Source organism: Sciurus carolinensis, chromosome 16, assembly GCF_902686445.1.
Source record: "Sciurus carolinensis chromosome 16, mSciCar1.2, whole genome shotgun sequence".
In the NCBI taxonomy this organism is placed as follows: domain Eukaryota; kingdom Metazoa; phylum Chordata; class Mammalia; order Rodentia; family Sciuridae; genus Sciurus; species Sciurus carolinensis.
In genome coordinates this window covers 54461465-54474713 of record NC_062228.1, presented here as the reverse complement: position 1 = coordinate 54474713, position 13249 = coordinate 54461465, and the positions used below count along the sequence as shown (strand labels likewise).

Here is a 13249-nt window from a genome sequence, read left to right as displayed (position 1 = left end):
ACCCAGTCAGTGAATTAATCCATAATGGGATTAAGTGGTAACTGGAGGCAGGGGGGGTGTGGCTAGAGGAAGTAGTTAATTGGGGTTGTGGCTATGGTGTATATATTTTTATATCTGGCGAGTGGAGACTCTCTCTGCTTTCTGATCACCGTGATATGACTGCTTCCCTCCACCACCTTCTCCTGCCATGATGTTCAGCCTCAACTTGAGCCTTGAGGAATGGAACCAGCCTTCTATGGACTAAGACCTCTGAAACTGTGAGCCCTCAAATAAACTTTCCCTCCTCTACAATTGTTCTGGTCAGATGCTTTAGTCACAGTGGTGAAAAAGCTGACTAAAAGAGTTACATAGGTAATCTAGAGAGAAAGTATACAAGGGGCTGTGCAAATGTTCTAAGCAAACATTATGCCACTGTATATGATACTTGAATATACTTGAATTCTGTTATCTCCAGGGATTCCTAGAGCCATTCCCCTAGGACACTAAGGGACAACTTTACTGGTATAAATAAATGACTGTATAAATAAATGAGAAGGAAGAGACACATCTCCAATGCAGTCACATCAAGGATGGAGAGAGCAATTTCATATTCTTTGAAGTGTGAGCTCTAAATAAAACTTGGTTCTCAAGAGTACCATTTGGGCAGATAAAGAATGTTACATTGGAAAAATCTGAAAATTATTGCATCAGTCAGGTGATCAATTTCATCATCATCATCATCATCATCATCATCATAATCATAAAGTATATTGAAAGAACATATTCTTTTTTTGTACCAGGGATTGCTTAACCACTGAGTCACATCCTCAGTCCTTTTTAAAAATATTTTACTTAAAGACAAGGTCTCACTAAGTTGCTTACGACCTCACTAAGTAGCTGAGACTGGCTTTGAACTCACAACCCTCTTGCCTCAGCCTCCCTTTCTAAACTGCTGGGATTACAGGAATGCACCCAGCTTGAAAGGCTGTATTCTTGATGCAATAGAAATGACACTTTCTGTCTGTGGCCTTCCTCCCCCAAATCAATAACCCCTGTCTAATCATGGAAAAAATATCAAACAAATCCCAGGCACAGTTCTACAAAACAGCTTGCTGGTACTCCTGGAAACATCAAATCAAGGAAAGTCTGAGAATCTGTCACAGTTTAGAGATTGAAGAAACTCAAAAACTAAGTGCAATATCATGCCCTGGAACAGAAAAACACCATAGGTTACAATGAGGAGATCTGAACAACCTGAGTCTTTACTTCATAACATTGCTTGAAGATGGTTTCATTAATTTCAACATATATCATAAGCTTTACTTTGTATGATCTGCTAACACCGTGGAAGCTGCACACTTGTAAGTTGAGAACCTCATGGTGGCACCTGCTTCAGCAGAGACAGGAATGCCCAGGACCTCTCATCTGAGCTTCCCTGCAGTTCAGAGCACTGAGATCTCCATTTCGTGTGGATGTTCACATCCCTCGTCCAAAGTTCCACAGCAAAGACTGGCTGTCCCAGTGCCGGCGGGCGCGGTGCACGCGTAGGTGCAGCTGGAGCTGATCCGCCTCAGCTGCGGGGCTCCCAAGGGCTGGGGTTTCCAAGCGCAGGCTGTGTGCTGCCAGGCAACTCCAGTGCGGGGCTGGAGGACAGACTGGGAACTGAAGCAGACACCACGTCCTGCTCCTCATAGGTGTGTCCTGGCTCTCACCCAGGTTAAGAAGGTTCACGCTGTCTCCAATCCACTTGGTGGATGCAGCTAAGTGACTTGTAGGTAGGCTACAATTCGCTGGACTCCATTTTCAAGGCTAGGAACTTGGACAGCCTGACACTCAGGAAGACCACCACAGTGCTACTTGGTACAGCACTGAGACCACCAAATCCCAGTCCTATCGAGAGAACTGCCTTAGTCACGGTTCCGGCAGCGTCAGGGCGTCCAGAGGCAGCAGCAGCTACTGAATAGTGATACAAGGAAGTGACAGCGTCAGAAACTTGGCCATCCACCCCCTCTGCGCAGAAGCACTGCGCTAGCGAGCTCTACCTGAAGCGCTTCCGTGTTGCAAGTCTGGGAGTGACTGCATACTCTGAGCAGTCGCCTGCTGCCACCTGGGGGAGAATACAGGGATGTCGCAGAAAAACCGAGAGAGTGGTGGACGCATTTTGAAGTTTTTTGTTGTTTTGTTTTTGCTTGTATTGGGGATTCAACAAGGGGCGCTTTACCACTGAGCCACATCCCCAGCTCTTATTTTTTAAGTTGTTGATGGAACTTTATTTTACTTATTTTTATTTTTATGTAGTGCTGAGGATTGAACCCAGTGCCTCACACATGCTAGGCAAGTGCTCTACCACTGAGCCATGTCCCCAACCCTCTTTTTATTTTTATATTTTGACACAAGGCCTTGCTAAATTGCTAAGGTGTTCACTAAGTTGCTGAAGTTGTTCTGGAACTTGTGATCCTCCAGCCTCAGCCTCCCCAGATGGGAGGATCACAGGTATGAACTGCCATGCCAGGCCCGAGAGTATTAAAGTGATAGAGTATTATGTTGGGTACACAGCAAACTGTGCCTTTGATCCCAAAATTGAATGGTATTATAACCTATATAAAAAGCTTTGGGAAAGACAGCCCACAGAATGGGAAAGAATATTTGTTAACAATATACCAGATAAGAAATTAATACCCAGAATATGTAACAAACTCTTACAACTCAATAAGGAACACCCAATGTACAATTAGATGAAGGTCAAGAACAGACATTAATCCAATAGGGAAAAATATGAATAGACAATAATCATATGAAAACATGCTGGACATCATTAATCATTAGGGAAACACAAATAAAAACTACAAGCAGGTCACTTCCTCTCCAGTTCACCCCGGTTTGGCTGGTGGGGTCCCACACAGGTTCAACATGTGTATGGAGAAGTGTTATTTCTGTTTGGGGCCCATCTACCCCTGCCACAGCATGATGCTCATCCACGGTGATTGCAAGATATTCAGATTCTATAAATCCAAATGTCATGAGAACTTTAAATAGAAGCACAATCCTTGCAAGGTCAGGTGGACTAAAGCATTCCGGAAAGCAACTGGTAAAGAACTTAACAGTGCCTATCCAAGAACATGGGAGATCTTTCCATCTTCTAAGGTTGTCTTTAATTTCTTTCTTTAGTGCTCTGTAGTTCTCATTGTAGAGGTCTTTCACCTCTTTTGTGAGATTGATTCCCAAGTATTTTATTTTTTTCGAGGGTATTGTGAATGGGGTGATTTTCCTAACTTCTCTCTCTAAAGATTCATCACTTATATATAAAAAGGCATTAAATTTATGAGCAATGATCTTATATCCTGCTACTTTACTGAATTCACTTATGAGTTGTAAAAGTTTTCTGGTGGAATTTCCCGGTTACTCTGAATATATAATCATGTCATCAGCAAATAGGGATAGTTTGAGTTCTTCTTTTCCTATTCATATCCCTTTAATTTCTTTGGTCTGTCTAATTGCTCTGGCTAGAGTTTCCAGGACAATGTTAAATAGAAGTGGTGAGAGAGGGCATCCCTGCCTTGTTCCAGTTTTTAGGGGAAATGCTTTCAGTTTTTCACCATTTAGAATGATATTGGCCATGGGCTTAGCATAGATGGCCTTTATAAATATGTACCTCACAGAAATAGAGCAAGCAATCATGAAATTCATCTGGAAGAATAAGAAACCCAGAATAGCTAAAACAACACTTAGCAGGAAAAGTGAAGCAGGGGGTATCACAATACCAGAACTTTAACTATACTACAAAGCAATAGTAACAAAAATGGTATTGGTACCAAAATAGACAGATAGATCAATGGTACAGAATAGAGGACATGGACTCAAACCCAATAAATACAATTTTCTCATACTAGACAAAGGTGCCAAAAATATGCAATGGAGAAAAGATAGCCTCTTCAACAAATGGTGCTAGGAAAACTGGAAATCCATACGTAGCAGAATGAAACTAAACCCCTATCTCTCAACCTGCACAAAAATCAACTCTAAATGGATCAAGGACCTCAGAATCAGACCAGAGACCCTTCACCTTACAGAAGAAAAAGCAGGTCCAAATCTTCAACATGTCAATTTAGGATAAGACTTCCTTAACAGGACTCCCATAGCACAAGAAATAAAAGCAAGAATCAATAACTGGGATAGATTCAAACTAAAAAACTTTCTCTCAGCAAAGGAAACTATCAGCAATGTGAAGAGAGAGCCTACAGAGTGGGATAAAATCTTTGCCACTCATACTTCAGATAGAGCACTAATTTCCAGAATATATAAAGAACTCAAAAAACTCTACACAAAGACTACAAATAACCCAATCAACAAATGGGCTAAGGAAATGAATAGACACTTAACAGAAGATCTACAAGCAATCAACAGATATATTAAAAAATGTTCAACATCTCTAATAATAAGAAAAATGCAAATCAAAACACCCCCAAGATTCCATCTCACCCCAATTAGAATGGCAATCATCAAGTATGCAAGCAACAATACAATAGGTATTGGCAAAGATGTGGGGGAAAAGGTACACTCATACATTACTGCAATTGTTTAATTGTTGCAAATTAGAGGAGCCACTCTGGAAAGCAATGTGGAGATTCCTTAGAAAACTTGGAATGAAAACATAATTTGACCCAGCTATCCCACTCCTTGGCCTATACCCAAAGGACTTAAAAATCAGCATACTACAGAGATGCAGCCACATCAATGTTCATAGCTGCTCAATTCACAATAGCCAGATTGTGGAACCAACCTAGATGTCCTTCAATGGATGAATGGATAAAGAAACTGATATATATATATATATATATATATATATATATATATATAATGGAATATTAGTCAGCCATAAAAAAAAATAAAATTATGTCACTTGCAGGCAAATGGATGAAATTGGAGAATATCATGCTAAGTGAGATAAGCCAATCTAAAAAAAACAAAGAATGAATGATCTCGCTGATAAGCAGATGATGACACATAATGGGGGTGGGAGGGGGGCAAGAATGGAGGAAGGAGGGACTGTATAGAGGGAAAAGAGGGGAGGGAGGGGTGGGGGGAAGGAAAAATAACAGAACGAATCAAACACTATTACCCTAGGTAAATGTATGATTACACAAATGGTATGCTGTTACTCTATGTACAAACACAGAAATGAGATGTATCCCATTTGTTTACAATAAAAATAAATTTTAAAAAAAGAACTTAACAGTGGATAATTCATTTGAATTTGAAAAATGTAGAAATGAACCTGTCAAATACCAGCAAGAACTATGCAATAAAACTATTGATGCAATGAAGAGAGTTGAAGAAATCAAAAAGAAATACCAAGCAAAATTTATAATGAACAGATTGAAGAAAATAAAGTGCTAAGAAAGTTCAGGATATTAAAGAAGTCAAGCAAAACATCCATCTTATCCGAGCCCCTCTTGCAGGCAAAGGAAAGCAGCTGGAAGAAAAAATGGTACAGCAGTTACAACAGGATGTGGACATGGATGTTTCTTAAAAATCTCAATCTCTATAACCATTTCTATGTGTACATTTGAAAATCTCCTTTGGAGACAGAATTTAACTCTAAATTACTGATTTTTATATATGGTCAATGAAGTGAAAGGTAATTACAAATACTTTTCTCCTATGCTGCTATTTGCAAAGCGTCAGATTATGGATGTTAGATTGCACCTCAGCAACATCGTCATTGATAGACGTGTTTATGTAATGTAAATGAAGAAAATTCTGCTTATAAGTGCACAAGTGGATTATGGACAGAGTGGTCATGCTTTTTGGATAATGGCACTTGACAGCATTTAGGTAATAACTAATTACAAAAATTCATGGCCAGTGATATATAAAATAAATTTTTTTCTTTGCAGCAAAATGTTCCCTTTATTATGTTAGAAAAGGTATGATACAACAAGGAAATAAGAATTTGTATGACAATCTCAAACTCATTTATTTTTATTGTAGTATTTTTTGTTTTGATTTATTAGCTTAAAGGAGCATAACGGCATAATATGATGAAACAGAGTTTCCTGGGTTATTTTGACCTGGTTTACCTGTTCTTGGCAGGTATTCGTGGGTGTTTACAAGGAGAACTGAATAATCTTTACTTGAAATGGCACTGTATTATTTCTGCTTTAGAGAATTCTTAGTTCTAATTTGTGTTTCCTGTTAGAGCAAGCTCCCTCCCTCTCCCCCCACCTAGCAATGATCTAGAAGCAAAGAAATTCCAATATCTTTTAAATTTTGTTGTGTAGTTTTCTCCCTTTTTTTAAACACAGGTTCCTAATTGTTATGGAAGATAGAATTTATGGGTATAACATCTGCATTTATGGGTAATACATCTGTATGTATTATTTGTACATAAAATAAAAACATTTTTCAGTGAGTGCCTACATATGATTTAAAGGTACTAAACAAAGTATGTTTTTAGTTGGAAAAATTAACTTTCTCTACACATACTACTTAATTAGGAGATGTAGTTAAAGAGAAATATATGTTTAGTTAACAAAAAAAAAAAAAAAACTGCAAGCAACCGGTGCCCAGAGTGTCCCTGAAACCTGGTGCTGAGTCAAAGTCCACTTTTCCCCCTTGGTCTGTGGATGCCAATATGAATCCAAAAAATCTACTGCTGTTCTGACCTGGAAGTTGTAAGTAGAAAATAGATACGCAATAGAAAACCTCAGCAAAGCTACAAATTGGTTCTTTAGAGACATTGATAAAATATAAAGTGAAGTTGAATGACTTGACCTGTGTGACCAAACTCTTGGTCCAGCAAGGGATAAATGGGGATTGGAAAACAAAGATTCACAAACAGATTTTGAAGATTAAGCTGGGATTAGGTGGAGATCTGCTCTCAGGTGGAGATGCATATCTAAAGAGTTACACCAGCAATCTTTATTTATATATGCCTCATTATCAGGTTAAAGGCTATTCAACCATTAATCTTTGTAGTCAGGGAAGTTACAGAAATTAGGACATCTATGTAGTTTTTCCACAGTTGCAATCCATGGTTGCAATGTGCAATGTTAGGAGCTTTGTGTAGCTCTCAAGAAAGTCCATTGTTAAAAGTTGCCATAGGAGTCCCATAACTGCAGCCAGAGCCGGAGCCACCCAGATGCTGCAAGATCAGGTCTGGGGTCTTCAGGCAGGCAAGACATGCCTGGCCAAGTGGTACATGCAGTTTGATGATGATGAGAAGCAGAAGCTGATAGAGGACGTGCACACCATGGTCACTGTTTGAGATGACAAACACACCAACTTTGTGGAGTTCCAGAACTTTAAGATCATTTACCAATGCTTCACTGGCCTGTACTTCTGCATCTGCGTGGATGTCAATGACAATAACCTTGCCTATCTGGAGGCCATCCACAACTTTATGGAGGTCTTCAATGAGTATTTCCACAATATCTGTGAACAGGACATGGTGTTCAAATTCTCCAAGGTTTACAGGGTCATGGAGAGAGGTTCCTGATCAACAAAATCAGCAAGACCAGCCAGAGGAAGGAACTGAAGCAGCTGCTGATGCTCCAGTCTCTGGATTGAAGGTTACCCACCCACCACCTCAGACTTGCCTGCCTGCTCCCCCCAGGCCTGAGGCCCACCATGCAGCTCCCTCCCTCACCTGCCCTGAAGAAAGGAATCCAGTTGAGTCTGAGCCACAAGGAAGGAGACTGCACCCCACTGCCTCTGGGCCTGCTGTGGGCAGAGGTCACATTCCATGCCCCAAGTAACCACTCTGTTGTTATGTGATGCTGTGAGCATGTGTGGACCCCCCAATAAACCTGTGGTCCTCCTGGAAAAAAAAGTTACTGTAATGTAGGCAGGAACTGGAGAAGCAGAGCTGGTGAGACATTGTGGTTGTCTAGCATAATAACATTATTCCCAGGAGCTGTGTGCCTGAGATCAAGGTCAGAGCTGACAGGACTCTTGCACAGAGCCTTCTCATGCAGGGCATTGCCACAGCAGCTGAGCATCCGGTGACTTTGCACAAAAACATTCCCAGGCACCAGGCATGCCACAGTTGTGAGGTCACCAGAGACCCCCAGTCTTGGTCACTGCTCTCCCATCCTCTGTTGCCACTCTCCACATCTCTCCCTTTTATATTTTTTTAATGTAAGTGGTGGGTTAAGACTTGGAGTCATTGGATTTCTTCTTAGAAGATTCAGCATCCTATTTTTATAAAACAAAAGAGATTATTAGCAAAAATAAAATTCCAAAAATGTACCATACTGTATGTTTTAACATATTCCGTGATTAAGGTCATTTAGGTCATTAATTATTTGTTTAGCAAGCCATGTGGGATCTACAGAATCAATTTGACTTTCTTGAATGTCCTGGATATAATGATGTAACTCCATAAGACACAGGTTATTGTTATTTCTTTGCTAAATTACTATCAAATTATTTTTAACTTTCTCAAAACCCCATTGAGAAGCATTATATTTTGATGCTGCAACACAAACATGTCTGTAGTTAGCATGACAGTGGAGCTTTTGTCTAAATTTAAGAGTGGCAATTTCATTTCCTATATTAATAACTCTAGCTTCTAGATCATTTAATTTTGACTCTAACTTATTATCAATTTTAACCTGATGCTGCAAAGCTTTAGAAGTATTCGGAGCTAAATCATTAATAAATTGAGCATTCTGTATGCTTTTGGATAAAGCTATAGCAACAGTCATAACAGAAACTAAAGTAGCTATTAAGGTGACTACTTTGATTATAACATGGCATGATAGTGTCTATCTAACTGGGCAGGATTCTGCTGTAGAACATGAACTCCAGTATTGGAATACAAGGCTCTGAAATATTAGCTGGAGTCATAATAAAAGAAGAACACCTAACACAAGTGCTCCTTGTCATTTTTAAGCATAGTAATACAATTAGTCAAATAACAGTTATAACAAGTTACATGATACTTTTCTCTTATCCTGTTTATATTTATATTTCCAGTAATTAAAATATAAGGGGATTTGTACACAGGCTCACAAGCCATAACAAGGAGCCACTTTACAATCCTTAATTATACGATCAAGTAGGTGAGTGTAGTAAAGTTAACAAAATTTAGGGTGGCTATCAAATGCCAAAGATCTCATTGTATGTCACCACCACTGAAGGTCAGAAAATTATTTATAAATCCTCCAGGGGTCATATTTTTATATACTTTTTTATATAAGTGCTTCTCATCAATGTTGTGAGACCAATCCAAAATATATCCATCACTGCCATAGATATTATGACATACTGGCCAATTGTTGGCATACTCCATCCATTTAGGAATGGCATCCAATTCTGTAGTAGTATGATTAGGACAGTAAGGTATTGGTGGATGTACCATGGGAAACATGGTTATGTCATCAGGCAGTCCCATTCTTAGTTACATCCCAGGGGCCAGTTAGTGGGGCTACCTTGGCTCCCCCATATGCTGTCTTATTTCCTGGGTTCTCTTTTAAACAGCTGGTATTGTCATTGTGGGACCAACTCCCACTGTATCCAGTATAATTCAATCCATCTGAATGGAAAGGTGTAATCTGTTTATCTGAAAATCATTTGTAAATATTGGAATAGATTCTCCAGTCCATTACTGGGTGTACTAAGGGTGGATCTGAAAAGTAAGTCCAGTAAATTTCCCCCATAAACTCTACTTACCCGATAGCTTAATAAAGCCAGCATGGCCACAAGCATTGTGGCAGAAGACTTTGTATTTCCCTGTTGGTTTACCATCTGTTCAGCCAGGTAGGTCAGATTCCTCTATAGTCCCCATGTTGGCTGACCAGCCTTCTGGTGTCAGTGAGTTCTCTTCTTCTTCTTCCCCAACATCTCTTTCTTGGTGGGTACCAGGATCAACACTTCTGGTGTGAGCTTCAATCATTTGAACTTGGTTGGAGTATGAACTGCACTTTCTGGAAAGATACAGGCATGACCTCTACCCCACATAATCACTGGATCTCGTCCATTCTATTGTCCTGTTTGTAAGTCTTTCCTCCATCCCAGACCTGTTGAGCCTACTGTTATATGAGCCACATGTTGCTCCTCTGCCATGGACCTTTGGCCTCACAGTTCAGAAAATTTAATATAAAAAGAGCATGATTTAAACAATTTTGTGGGCTTCTATTTCCGCCTTTTTGTTTTTGCAACAGTAACTTTCGAGATAAATGCGCTAGGTCTACAATTGCCTGGCCTTGAGGATCATAAGGAATGCAAATTCAGTGTTCAATATGATATTGATCACAAAATTGTTGAAAAGATAAACTAGTATAAGTTGGACCTTTATTATCAGTTTTAATTTGCAATGGACAGCACAGCACAGCAAAAGCAGCCAAACAGTGGGAAATAACTTGATGTGAATTTTTTACTGGCCAGGAAAATTAGTAAAAGTCACCTGGAAGGCAAGTAGGGATTGTCAAAGTTGATGTAGGCATTAAACTGAAAAGGGCACCATAATGAAAGAGGGCTCAGTGTTTGTCTTTAACAAAATTATGAAATGGAGTTAAAGATTTTGGAGGAGACTAGGCAAGGTGAGCCATTTAAAATTTTGAAGACTGCCATATGACCCCTGTAGGGTATGAGAAATAGAAACCATCAACACATGTATAGGCTCCTGTAAATTAATTTTAGTAAGTTGTGCAGTCTGATAGCAGTTTCAACTTTGATTAAGGCAGCCATTGCTTCTGTAGTATGCTGTTGAGGAGAGCCCAGAGAAGGGTCTCCACATAATATATCAATAAAGGCCTCAAATCTGCAGTAGATAATTGTAAGCCCTAACCAGTTAAAAATCTTCTGGTAACTTTTGGAAATCATTGAGAATATGTAAAACATCACCTGTAATTTGTAAATTTTGTGGAAGAATCAAGTGTTCTATAATTAGGCTGTCCAAATATAAAAAGAAAAGGTCTTTTGTATTTTTGTAAGGAACTAATAGACAATAGTTGTAAAGTTTACAAGGAAAATACAAAATGAAATTTAACAAGAGTTAAAAACATATTTAGATTGTACAATTGCTATGAGCTGATAAACATGATTTTTGTAATCCCAAACTTTTATTTAGCTATATATTATGTTTCTTGTGTATCTTAAGATTATAGTAATTATTATGAGATAAAAAGAATCTTTCTTTTGAACCTAACTTTAAGTGAAATTTAGTGGTTAACTTAACATGGAATAAGGTGAGAGGTAGAATCTTAACTCAAGTGAGGTATGACCTCTTGACAAATCTTAAATAAGGTATTTTATTTCTGAAACTAATCTTTAATCTCTTTCTTAAATATTATTTTATAAAGTTTTAATACATCATTTGGAGTACATATGAATCAGTTAACATAATTTAACATTACATCTGAAATATGAATTAAAAAGGCAAGAGAACTTTTAATACTCTTTTGTGCAAAAATGGAAAAATGTGTTTACATCCCATATTATCAAACTTCAATAAACCAGGTTCTCCTTATTGTCTATTAAAAATATATTTAGGGGTGGAGATATAGCTCAGTTGGTAGAGTGCTTGCCTTGCATGCACAGGCCCTGGGTTCAATCCCCAGGACCAAAAAAAAAAAACAAACAACAACAACAACAAAAAATATATATATATATATTTATATACTTTATATATATATTTTATATATATATATCTATATATTTTATATATTTTTTTATTTATTTTTATATATAGATATATATATAAATAAAATATATATATTTAAGTTTACCTCTCAGTGTAGAGAGTAACACAAAATTTTATAATTTATGACAAATTATTTTTATCTCATTACAAAATGGTAAATCCCATAATTTCTTAAATAAATTTATTATTTTTATAATAGACCACTATTACAGAGAACATCAGCTTTGTAAAATGTTCTCCTAAACTTTCTATTTTAAAGACTTTATATGAATACTTTTAGATACAAAGAAAAAAGTTAACAGCACTGATGTTTTTATATTAACCAAGTTTAACTTTTGAAGAAAAATTTAGAATCTGGAATGTAGCATAATACTCAAAAATAATAGTTATTGTCTAACCAGAGTTGGACAAACAATTATTTTTATAAAGACTGGTTTTCTATTTATTGATTTATTTTTAATAAGACTTCACAGGCATAAAAAGTTATCTTAATAAGTAGGAGCAAATTAATGTTTTAAGAAATATTTATTACTTTAAAATATAGAGGATTAAACTTTGGTTCACATCAGAACATGAATATTTTACCTGTGTCTGGAGAAGAGGTCACCTTTACAAAACTACAACTGACACAAATCTTTTTGTCACTTATACAAACTTTCCTGTCATGTACTCACACCTTCTATCTCTTTCCCTTCACATATCTTATACCTCTTTCCTAGGCATTGATCCCTTTTTAAATTCACATTCTGAAACAATCCTTATGAAATTTCTGAATTTTTTCCAATTACTCCTCTCAATAAAATGAAATACTTTATCCTGTTTACAGTGCTTTAAATGAAACACAACTGAAGATTTTTGGACCCTTTGCATATAGAATTGCACCTGTTAGAACTTTAACTGAGTAATTTTGCCTTAGTAAAGACCCAGAAACAAAGCAATCCTAAACTCCTTTTTAAATTTATCCATTTAAAAATACACATTTATGAAGATTAATTCAATTTATGTTAAATATAATTTACTCATTTAACTATAAAATAAAAATATCAGACAAATATGGTTAGTAGTATTAACCATCTCTTTCCTGTCGAAGAAGAATTCTAGAAGCAATGGAAATTACATCACATTATAGACATCTATAATCAACACTGTATTAATTGTTTGACCACCTAGAAAAACTTGTGAGTTAGAATTTTAAAGATGTCTTTATTTTTATCTGATTATTTGATTTGAATTAAATTATTTGGAACCATATCTTTACTTAAATTTTAATTGTTGAGCACTCATTTGTCTAAGTGCCAATTTTGATTCCATGTACATAATACATAGATCCAACAACACAATCCACAGGTGTGCACACATACAAAAAACAGACAAGAAACAAAGATTTTGTACATTTTTGTAAGTGAAGCTCCACAGGTAGGAGGTAATGTTATTGATGTATATTAAATCCTCTATTAGATTTAACCTATTATAAATTAATATAGACCTCATCAGACTTCAATATTATGACTTAAATATAGGATAGGTCTGTCAAATTGGAAATGCCAGGTACAAAATCTAACAACCATGAAGGACATTGGAATCAAAGGTTTAAGGTAACCAGCTATTTGTCCTTGATAGTTA

General features: G+C 37.1%; 2 pseudogenes; both read left to right on the top strand.

Annotated features, from left to right (window-relative positions):
• The first annotated feature begins 818 nt into the window (after positions 1 to 818).
• Positions 819 to 7548, top strand: LOC124966468 (AP-2 complex subunit sigma-like; annotated as a pseudogene).
• On the top strand, positions 2890 to 5509 carry LOC124966458 (probable ribosome biogenesis protein RLP24; annotated as a pseudogene).
• Positions 7549 to 13249: the final 5701 nt, after the last annotated feature.